Source organism: Mytilus trossulus, chromosome 5, assembly GCF_036588685.1.
Source record: "Mytilus trossulus isolate FHL-02 chromosome 5, PNRI_Mtr1.1.1.hap1, whole genome shotgun sequence".
Taxonomy (NCBI): domain Eukaryota; kingdom Metazoa; phylum Mollusca; class Bivalvia; order Mytilida; family Mytilidae; genus Mytilus; species Mytilus trossulus.
Genome location: NC_086377.1, coordinates 3,103,300 through 3,115,306, shown reverse-complemented (window position 1 = coordinate 3,115,306; position 12,007 = coordinate 3,103,300).

Here is a 12,007-nt window from a genome sequence, read left to right as displayed (position 1 = left end):
TTTTGTTGATAAATGAGGTCGTGTCCTGTGTATAAGTCCATAATTGGCTAACTACCGGTTTTAGGAAGTGGTCTATAAATTGACCAATTTTTTCAATTGGACTATTGCATAATGATACAATTGGTCTCCCAGGAATATCTATATTTTTAAGGAAATCTTTGTCAGTTTTGATTTTTTCTCTATCTTCATGGTTAATTTTGTGAATTTTTGGCAACATATAGAGTCGTCCCACTCGTATATTGGCATTATTGGCTAGGTATTTATATGTTATATCGTCGATATATTCTTTCTTGTGTAGTTGTTTGATCATTTTTTGAATAGTTTCGGATATTTTGTTCGTATTAAATTCATGAATTTGCTCATAGCATATACTGTTGTTCAGGAAATTCAGTGTTTGTTTAATATATAGATTTTTATCCAGAACAACAGTAGATGAATTTTTGTCAGCTTTCTTAATAATTATATTATTATTTGAACGTAAGGTTTTGAGTGCCGCTCTCTCATGTTTAGAAAGATTATTTCTAACTTTGTTTATTTTAAGTCTGCATATTTCCATCTTTGTGGCAAATAGATAATTTTCTATTGTGTTGTTTGCTAAAGAGGGTTTAAATCCCGATTTGATTCTAAAAGGATGATTGGTGTCCGCATTAGTTTTATCACTAAAGTGATATTTGCATCGCATTTTTCTACCTAGTTCGTCAAAATCTCGTAAGAGATTTTGTTTAATGTATTTTACATCTGGACTGGGAATAAATTTTAATCCCTTTGCAAGAACTAATATTTCATAGTTTGTGAGATTCTCACGTGAAAACACTTCTATATAGTTTAAAGCTTTTTTTACATTTTCATGAAAGTTTTTTGTGCGTTTAAGATGGCCTTTGTTATTATTATGTATACGGAGTTTACTTTTGTATTTTATTAATCGTTTTTTCTTATCCCTTTTTCTGAGAGATCTTTTTCTATTACTCATAGTAATTTATTTGTATAAAAATTTTTTTTGTGACAAAACTATTTTGTTTGTTTGTATAATTATTCCAACTCTAATTGAGAGATGAAATGAATATATTTGAAATTCAACTCTATTTGAGAGATGAAATGTATTTTATTAATTCTACTCTATTTGAGAGATGAATTGATTTGTATTTTGTTTAAATCTATTTCAAAAATTATACATTGTATATGTAAACTCTGTTGAAGTGTTCGTTCACTTCTGGGGCAATCAATGTGTACTGCAAATATACACCAAGAATTACCACGTGCATACATTAGTCTAAGACTTAGATTCTGATTGGATATTCCAATGTTCCCACGTCACTCGTAACAAGCAACAAAGTTCGTCATTTGTATTCTTAATCTGATTGGTTGTTCCGTAATTAGTGTAGATCAGTTACTACGTCATCGAGCCATCTAACTCTGGTCATATGTGTGTATTTTATTAGATAATGATTTAACACTTAATTGTTATTAAACTAGTAAGATAAAATATAATGCTAATTAAATTCCTTTATATAAATAAGTAATGCTTTAGACAATACTATTAAATTACGATATTAATATTATCATTCTAAAAATAAATAGAGGTAATTGTGAGACAGATATAATCTATTCATGTAAAGATAAGGGTTGTTGATGAAATTGCACTGTTTGCCCTTGCGTAGTCATGTGTATAATTTATTGATAACAATCCTGCTACGTGTGTATGATACCTGTAAAGTTATGTGATTTTATTTGAAGATGTTGTAGATAATCCATATACGAACGAACTATAATTTATAGAATATTTGTACCTAGATAGTACGATTATAATGCTCATTGTTAAGACCATACGAAATAAAATGATAGCAATTATAAGTATAATTTCTTAAGCGATCTTTTAAGTAATAGCTGTCAATTGATTAGTAGCAATTAAAGAAAACTAATTAAACTAAAATAATCAAAAGTTTCCTTGATTTAATAACTAATGAATATATATATATGTGATAATTAATTCTAATCAATAAGATAAAACTACAATATTCAAAGTAGTCAGACCTGTTTTAATAATCAAATAAAATACATCCGTTTATAGTTGAATAAAATTTGATATCCATCTTGTATTATAAAGACACTTTGTTTTATCACTGTAAACACATAATTCCACTGAAATACGTAAGAATATTATTGTACTTGTCTTAGTAATAATTATTACGGAAATTTCTGCGGCCTCTTCCACGGTTCCCACGACCGTATCTGTTACCCAGAACATTTTTTAGGTCATCAATTTCCTTTTTCATCAAGTCCATTTCACTTACTGGTTTAGTTTTGTCAGTTTGTTGTTTAAGTACCTCAAGTTCTTGCTTAATCTTGTCAAGATCTGACAGTTCTTTTGGATCCTTGGTTGCACTTTGTCTATAATTATCGGCCCATTTATCCTTCAGGCTCCTCACTCTGTCGTTCAAACGGACAACGCTTGATCCGTTGGTTATTGCCGCTGATGTCTCTAGCCAGTATTTTTCAACTTCAGCTGTCAGGTTGTCAGCATATTCTTTAACTGCTTCCGTAAGGAATTCCCGGAAATTAGATTTAACATTACTGTTGAACTCCTGCACCTTCAATTTAAAGAAGGTGCTTGCGTCATCTGATCCGAATCTTGGTGAGAATGTCGCATTATTTATATTTGCGTAAACAGGTAAGGTATCCCTATCGAACCTTCTAATGTCCCTAAGTAGGGTCAGTATTGGGTGCCTTTTAGCTAATGCACTGTCCATATTGTCAATACATTTGTCAATATTGATCCCATCCGTTATGGTACCACTGCTGCAGCTCTCATTTACTAACTGATCAAAGTTAAAGTTCATTGGTATGATTTTGATGTTACTCGGTATTTGCCCACACGGTATTTCATCTTTAATGCCTTCATTAATTGTGTCAGCAATGTCCGTATCCGATTCAGAATTGTTGTTCATCTTCTTTTTGCCAAGACTTAATTTAGATTTGTGCATTTGTAGTTCGTTATCGAGGTTTGTGAAGAAATAAGTGTTTATAGCAATTTTATATGTTAAATTTTTAGAAAAGCTTTCCTAAAAATATTAATTTTCATTGGTTAATACTTAGATTGTAACTTTCAATGCCCCATTATTGGGGTTGGTCTAACTATTTTGATTTGAAGTAATGAAGATCGTTATAGTTATAAACAATACTATACATTTGTTACAATGTTCAGGTGGTCTGTCCCTACAGATAATCAAATTCGATGCGCTTCGTATTATTTTGTATGAAGTAAAGGTGTGATGCTATTAGAAACTGAATAATAGTTACCCATGTCGAATGTAAGTTTCCTGTGCTAATGGTTGTAAGAATGATAAATTTGGATGTAAATTGTCTGTACGTAATGAATTTGAAGATTATATATTCCGAAACAAATTCCACAGACTTTAATAATGGCATATTTGTAAATACCTTGTTATACAATAATAGCATTTATTAATGCATTTATTTCATATAATGTTTTAAGAAATATGTACTAAATACATATATGGAGATTACGCATGTCCAAAGACAAGATAATACGAAGGTTTGGAACAACGTGATTGAGGCGGAGGCCTCGTATAAACTTGAATGAGATATAACGAGTCCAGAACCAATCCTATATATACCAATACATATTCTTAGTATTTGACTTTATTTCATAATCTACTTTGTTCAATTCAATATTTTATCATAAATATTTGTTGTTTTTTAAGGTGTTTCGGTTAAGGTTTAACTACCAAGGCTTTTCCTCATCAGGTATCCCAAGCCTGTAACTAATAAAATAATCAGTTTCAAAGTAAAGTTCAAAGCATCCATACGCATAGAATTTAAAAATTCTGCATACCGGGATACGACACCTGGTAACTTTGTATTGATGTATTGTATTCTAAATTAAATCAGTTTATGATTTGATATAACTATTGTCTTTTATGTTGTGATTTATCCTATAACTTGGTTTATCCTATAACTTGGAGGATGTAAGTAGATCCTTCAAGTTTTTGTGTCTTTTATATGCTATGATCGGAGGTTTTGGAAACATGGTTTTTGTGCTATCATTTTGTTCAATTAGGTGCCAATGTTTTTTAATTGCTTTATTTAGTCCATTGAAGGAAGGATTAAATTTGGTGGCTAAAACTAATGGAGGCATTGCTCTTTTGTTTTTAAGCTTGTACCTTAGACAATCTTTTCTTTCCTTATGAAGTGCATTTGTTATAATGGGGTTGATATCTTTTTCCGAGTATCCCCTTTGGAGAAGTTTTGTTTTAAAAGTTTCAATTTCTTTTAGTGTATCTTTTTTGTTATTTGATGATCTCATAAAGCGCAATATTTCCGCAGTAATAAATCCATTGAACACCGATGATGGGTGAGCTGACGTTCGTTCAAGATACTGAAAGTTATCAGTAGGTTTACGGTATAGTTTCACGTCTAATATATTATGATTAAGGAATCTGTTTCCTTTAAAAATTGTGACGTCAAGGAATTGAATGCTAGATTGTGATATTTCATGCGTAAATTTTATCAACGGGTGTATATTATTAGCAATGTTAAATAATTCAGTAAGATTATCTTGACTAGAATTAAAAAGAATGAATCCATCATCTCTGTATATAGATAACAGTGCTAAGTTATCTTTAAAAGGAAATATATCAAGAATATTCGTTATAATCTCGAACATTCTTAAATCAGCCAGGGATGGGCTCATTGGGGCTCCCATTGGGATTCCACATGTCTGTCTGAATATCAAGTTATTAAATTCAAATTCATTATTGCATAGAATGAATTGAAGTATTCGTAAGAAGTCCTTTTTTGGTGGTAGAGGTATTTCATGTTTATTACGACATATTTTGTACCATGATCTGTCAACTGCTTGCAGTATTTCATCGTGAGTTAAGGAATTGTACATACTAGTAATATCAAAAGTGCACATAATTATGTCATCCGGTGCCCTTATTTGTTCTATTTTGTTGATAAATGAGGTCGTGTCCTGTGTATAAGTCCATAATTGGCTAACTACCGGTTTTAGGAAGTGGTCTATAAATTGACCAATTTTTTCAATTGGACTATTGCATAATGATACAATTGGTCTCCCAGGAATATCTATATTTTTAAGGAAATCTTTGTCAGTTTTGATTTTTTCTCTATCTTCATGGTTAATTTTGTGAATTTTTGGCAACATATAGAGTCGTCCCACTCGTATATTGGCATTATTGGCTAGGTATTTATATGTTATATCGTCGATATATTCTTTCTTGTGTAGTTGTTCGATCATTTTTTGAATAGTTTCGGATATTTTGTTCGTATTAAATTCATGAATTTGCTCATAGCATATACTGTTGTTCAGGAAATACAGTGTTTGTTTAATATATAGATTTTTATCCAGAACAACAGTAGATGAATTTTTGTCAGCTTTCTTAATAATTATATTATTATTTGAACGTAAGGTTTTGAGTGCCGCTCTCTCATGTTTAGAAAGATTATTTCTAACTTTGTTTATTTTAAGTCTGCATATTTCCATCTTTGTGGCAAATAGATAATTTTCTATTGTGTTGTTTGCTAAAGAGGGTTTAAATCCCGATTTGATTCTAAAAGGATGATTGGTGTCCGCATTAGTTTTATCACTAAAGTGATATTTGCATCGCATTTTTCTACCTAGTTCGTCAAAATCTCGTAAGAGATTTTGTTTAATGTATTTTACATCTGGACTGGGAATAAATTTTAATCCCTTTGCAAGAACTAATATTTCATAGTTTGTGAGATTCTCACGTGAAAACACTTCTATATAGTTTAAAGCTTTTTTTACATTTTCATGAAAGTTTTTTGTGCGTTTAAGATGGCCTTTGTTATTATTATGTATACGGAGTTTACTTTTGTATTTTATTAATCGTTTTTTCTTATCCCTTTTTCTGAGAGATCTTTTTCTATTACTCATAGTAATTTATTTGTATAAAAATTTTTTTTGTGACAAAACTATTTTGTTTGTTTGTATAATTATTCCAACTCTAATTGAGAGATGAAATGAATATATTTGAAATTCAACTCTATTTGAGAGATGAAATGTATTTTATTAATTCTACTCTATTTGAGAGATGAATTGATTTGTATTTTGTTTAAATCTATTTCAAAAATTATACATTGTATATGTAAACTCTGTTGAAGTGTTCGTTCACTTCTGGGGCAATCAATGTGTACTGCAAATATACACCAAGAATTACCACGTGCATACATTAGTCTAAGACTTAGATTCTGATTGGATATTCCAATGTTCCCACGTCACTCGTAACAAGCAACAAAGTTCGTCATTTGTATTCTTAATCTGATTGGTTGTTCCGTAATTAGTGTAGATCAGTTACTACGTCATCGAGCCATCTAACTCTGGTCATATGTGTGTATTTTATTAGATAATGATTTAACACTTAATTGTTATTAAACTAGTAAGATAAAATATAATGCTAATTAAATTCCTTTATATAAATAAGTAATGCTTTAGACAATACTATTAAATTACGATATTAATATTATCATTCTAAAAATAAATAGAGGTAATTGTGAGACAGATATAATCTATTCATGTAAAGATAAGGGTTGTTGATGAAATTGCACTGTTTGCCCTTGCGTAGTCATGTGTATAATTTATTGATAACAATCCTGCTACGTGTGTATGATACCTGTAAAGTTATGTGATTTTATTTGAAGATGTTGTAGATAATCCATATACGAACGAACTATAATTTATAGAATATTTGTACCTAGATAGTACGATTATAATGCTCATTGTTAAGACCATACGAAATAAAATGATAGCAATTATAAGTATAATTTCTTAAGCGATCTTTTAAGTAATAGCTGTCAATTGATTAGTAGCAATTAAAGAAAACTAATTAAACTAAAATAATCAAAAGTTTCCTTGATTTAATAACTAATGAATATATATATATGTGATAATTAATTCTAATCAATAAGATAAAACTACAATATTCAAAGTAGTCAAACCTGTTTTAATAATCAAATAAAATACATCCGTTTATAGTTGAATAAAATTTGATATCCATCTTGTATTATAAAGACACTTTGTTTTATCACTGTAAACACATAATTCCACTGAAATACGTAAGAATATTATTGTACTTGTCTTAGTAATAATTATTACGGAAATTTCTGCGGCCTCTTCCACGGTTCCCACGACCGTATCTGTTACCCAGAACATTCTTTAGGTCATCAATTTCCTTTTTCATCAAAACTTAAAAAACAACAAATATTTATGATAAAATATTGAATTGAACAAAATAGATTATGAAATAAAGTCAAATACTAAGAATATGTATTGGTATATATAGGATTGGTTCTGGACTCGTTATATCTCATTCAACATCAAAACTTAGCACTGTTATCTATATACAGAGATGATGGATTCATTCTTTTTAATTCTAGTCAAGATAATCTTACTGAATTATTTAACATTGCTAATAATATACACCCGTTGATAAAATTTACGCATGAAATATCACAATCTAGCATTCAATTCCTTGACGTCACAATTTTTAAAGGAAACAGATTCCTTAATCATAATATATTAGACGTGAAACTATACCGTAAACCTACTGATAACTTTCAGTATCTTGAACGAACGTCAGCTCACCCATCATCGGTGTTCAATGGATTTATTACTGCGGAAATATTGCGCTTTATGAGATCATCAAATAACAAAAAAGATACACTAAAAGAAATTGAAACTTTTAAAACAAAACTTCTCCAAAGGGGATACTCGGAAAAAGATATCAACCCCATTATAACAAATGCACTTCATAAGGAAAGAAAAGATTGTCTAAGGTACAAGCTTAAAAACAAAAGAGCAATGCCTCCATTAGTTTTAGCCACCAAATTTAATCCTTCCTTCAATGGACTAAATAAAGCAATTAAAAAACATTGGCACCTAATTGAACAAAATGATAGCACAAAAACCATGTTTCCAAAACCTCCGATCATAGCATATAAAAGACACAAAAACTTGAAGGATCTACTTACATCCTCCAAGTTATAGGATAAACCAAGTTATAGGATAAATCACAACATAAAAGACAATAGTTATATCAAATCATAAACTGATTTAATTTAGAATACAATACATCAATACAAAGTTACCAGGTGTCGTATCCCGGTATGCAGAATTTTTAAATTCTATGCGTATGGATGCTTTGAACTTTACTTTGAAACTGATTATTTTATTAGTTACAGGCTTGGGATACCTGATGAGGAAAAGCCTTGGTAGTTAAACCTTAACCGAAACACCTTAAAAAACAACAAATATTTATGATAAAATATTGAATTGAACAAAGTAGATTATGAAATAAAGTCAAATACTAAGAATATGTATTGGTATATATAGGATTGGTTCTGGACTCGTTATATCTCATTCAAGCCTCATATGCTTGCACTTATGATAAATACGAAATTGGGAACTTTCACAAAACAGTGTTCATCAGACAAAGATAACATTCAGATGTGACATTTAATTGTATCTATGCCATCGATCTTTCGCTTGTAAAATTTCTATATAAACATATATATCACCATGCTGATATGACTTATCGTGCCTTGACATTACTTCAAAATTATATACATGTAACATGATCATAATGTGTTTGCATTACAGGAAATTATTGACGCACTTGAATAAACTCTTGTTTTATAATAAAAATCCTCCGTTTTTATTCTCTTTACATACATCTTACAATACCATTAAAACTATAGCGTACCTTCATGTTTGTAATTTAAGATATTCTTCATTAATCAGCATGTTATGTACTGCATTTTGTTAATCTCAAATGAATCTTTTGTAATTTGTAAAGCATATTATTTTTCAAAATGAAGTAGTGTTTAAATTGTGACCTGTGGGTACGTCAAAACTGGTAATTTGATTTATGATAACATTTCTTTTAAATATAAATGTCTTATGTCAATACGTGTTTGTTTTTGTAACAATTTGACTTTTAACATAGACAGGTGCTTCCTATTCTTATTCGAATAAAAGAACAACAAAATGTACGTTGATTAAAGATAATTGTTTAAAATTTACCTATGCAATCAGTTTAATGAACGAGAACATGACAATCTGATAATGTCTGATATGAATATAAATCCTTCGTTGTGCTAGACCGACATTATATGCTATGTTTTTACAAGGCTTGTTAAAACAGTTAGTTTCCACTGTAAGGCAGTATGCACATTGACATAAACCTGGTGTTATGTTAGCGTAACTCACACTAAACACAATTAATAAAACTTAATGTTGACATTGTAGTGTAAATCATGTTTTGTGTACATGCAGTCGGTAGTCAATGTAAGCCTTGCGTAGGTTATGTGTGCACACAACTAGGCATTTAGAACATTATTTTACCATGTATTTAAGGAAGAAATGATTTTTGAATAAAATTGATGTTTCTAAAAATTATTCATAAACATACTTGTCTACTTGTCTAAACTTTGTGATAAAAACAACTGTACGTAGCTATTAACCCCATAGCAAGACTTAAGCATCATCATTGCCGAACACACAATTCATTTGAAAATGGCTTCCCGGATCGACTGGACGTACACAGAAATATTTGAAACTGGCCTTTATTCCAATAACGATTTAATTATACATCCATCATTTAAAAAAGTGTGAGGTAAATTGATTTGTTTGTCCGTTATAGTACTCCTAGAAATAAAAAAAAAATGAACATTAACCCCTTCCTTTGTTAAATGTTCCTTAGAGAAGAAATTCCATTTGAAACAAACAGAAAAAGATAGAAATATTGCGATCCTTAACATCTCAATTCCTTTTCTTTGTCTGTGAGCATGCTGATTCAGCTTTCGTATTATAATACATGATCGAGACATCTTTGGCGTCTGTAAAATTATCTACTGCAAATCATTAAAAAGGCCTTAACAAAGGAGAAACCACTTTATTACAAAAAGAAGGAGATGTTTTTGTTTTATAAATGTGAACAAGTTTAATATGAAACCAGTGTACATTACATTAAACTAATTGTAGACATGTTTTCTGTACATGGCGTTTGGTGTGAACACGGCCTAAGACATGTCACTGTATTAAAACAAATTGTTGTGACTTCGAATCGACAACTCTTTATATAACACTTAATGACTCATCATCAACGCAAAAGGAACAAATATATATTAGCAAAATAGAATTATAAGGTGCAAAAAATTATCAAAGGTACCAGGATTATGAAAAAGCGTTCAATACATTACGGATAATACGTTGCGTAATATCATTGTGTAATTTCATAAAAAAAAGTAAGCAATGTTAACGTATGTTAATGTCCCCTATGCTTGAACTTATGATAAATACGAAATTTGAAACTTAAAAGAAAGTTCAGAATTTAAATGAATTGTTTCAGTAGCAAAACGATTTCAAATTAAATCCACAACTAACAGCGTCCTTTCATGTAAAAAAAACACATTAAATAGAAATGTTTGACATCATTGAGGTCAAATGTGGCTACAATCTTATCTGTACTAAATCAGGAAAATGTCAGTTGTTTTTTGTACATTAGAGCATAATGGCAAACATTGCCGATATGTACAGATATATATTTATGTTGTGTTTTAATATCCAAGATGTACCTATGACATTTAAAATAGTGAGTTTGGTGATTTGTGTTTTCGATTTTCTTTTGAATGAAAACAGCAAGAATGATACCCTTATACATTATAAATTCGCTGTCTTGAATAATTATGTGTGTGACATCAGTACCGTCATGTGCGTCAATTAATCAGAATGAATCATAAAACATCAACGAAAGATTTATCAAAGTATGAAAATCATTCCAAGTTGGATATGCATAAACATGCATGACATGGTTCAAAAGAATTGGTAATAAATTCGAGTTTTCATCTTGACCAACTAATAATTATTGATGCCGATCATTATATATTGTTTTTCAACAGTGAGAAAACCCATAAAAGTCTTCGAAATTAAACATTAATCAATTAAAAACAAAAAACCGTAAACCACAACAAGATGTTGGAGTTAATAAATGTCATCTAGAGCCAAGCCCCAATAACCTTCGACACTAATGAAACAGTACAATATCAGAATAGACAATTACAATAAGTTGAACATGGCTTAATTCATCAGATAAAAGCAAAACCGGAACAAAACAACGTCTGCGTTTATCAAATAGTAAAGGAAATAAACATGTACGTACCAGATAAGTGAGATGTTGATCCACGTTTAATTAACTTGACAAAGATGCTGATTATCAGTATATGTTGTATGATTTGTATTCTGTTCTGTGATAATGGTGTAATTATCAAAACCTCGATGCAACATTTAAATATATAATATATATTATAAACTAAAGATTTCTAAGGTTGAATGCATGATAATGAAACAAAAGAGTACACGTGATCACATAATAGATTGTGCCCACCCTAATTATTATCTTAAACGATGTTTAATTTTGAAAGACATATGATTTAATAATTATGTACGGGTCTAGATTATTTTGAGTTAATATCATTGCCTATCGCAAGTTTTATGAACGACATTTAGAAACAGAAAAAAGCTAAATAAATATGTAAACCCTTTTTTAGCTTTGTTGTACTTTTTTTAATTTCTTATGTTCTTTTTTAATTTTTTAATTAGCTGTAGTGAAATTTAGCATTAAATGTCAATTAGATATTACTATTACTTTTGATTAAGGACTTTCGAATTGAATTTTCAAAGGAGTTCAGTAATTGTGTGATTTAACTTTTTACTTAATACATGTATCTCTCTATTTAATCAAACACGTCTGTAATAACATATTAGCTATTCCTACTATTTATCAAAGATAAGTATATATCTTGAAAGGTTGATGATCGACCACAACGTCAATTATCATCAGTAGAAAGTGTGTCTGATGTCTAGAGACAATTTAAGCCACTTCGTAACCGACTTCCTGAACAGTTAGTAACTTTCCCCTAACAGTCGATTGGTAAATAATGAAAAAAA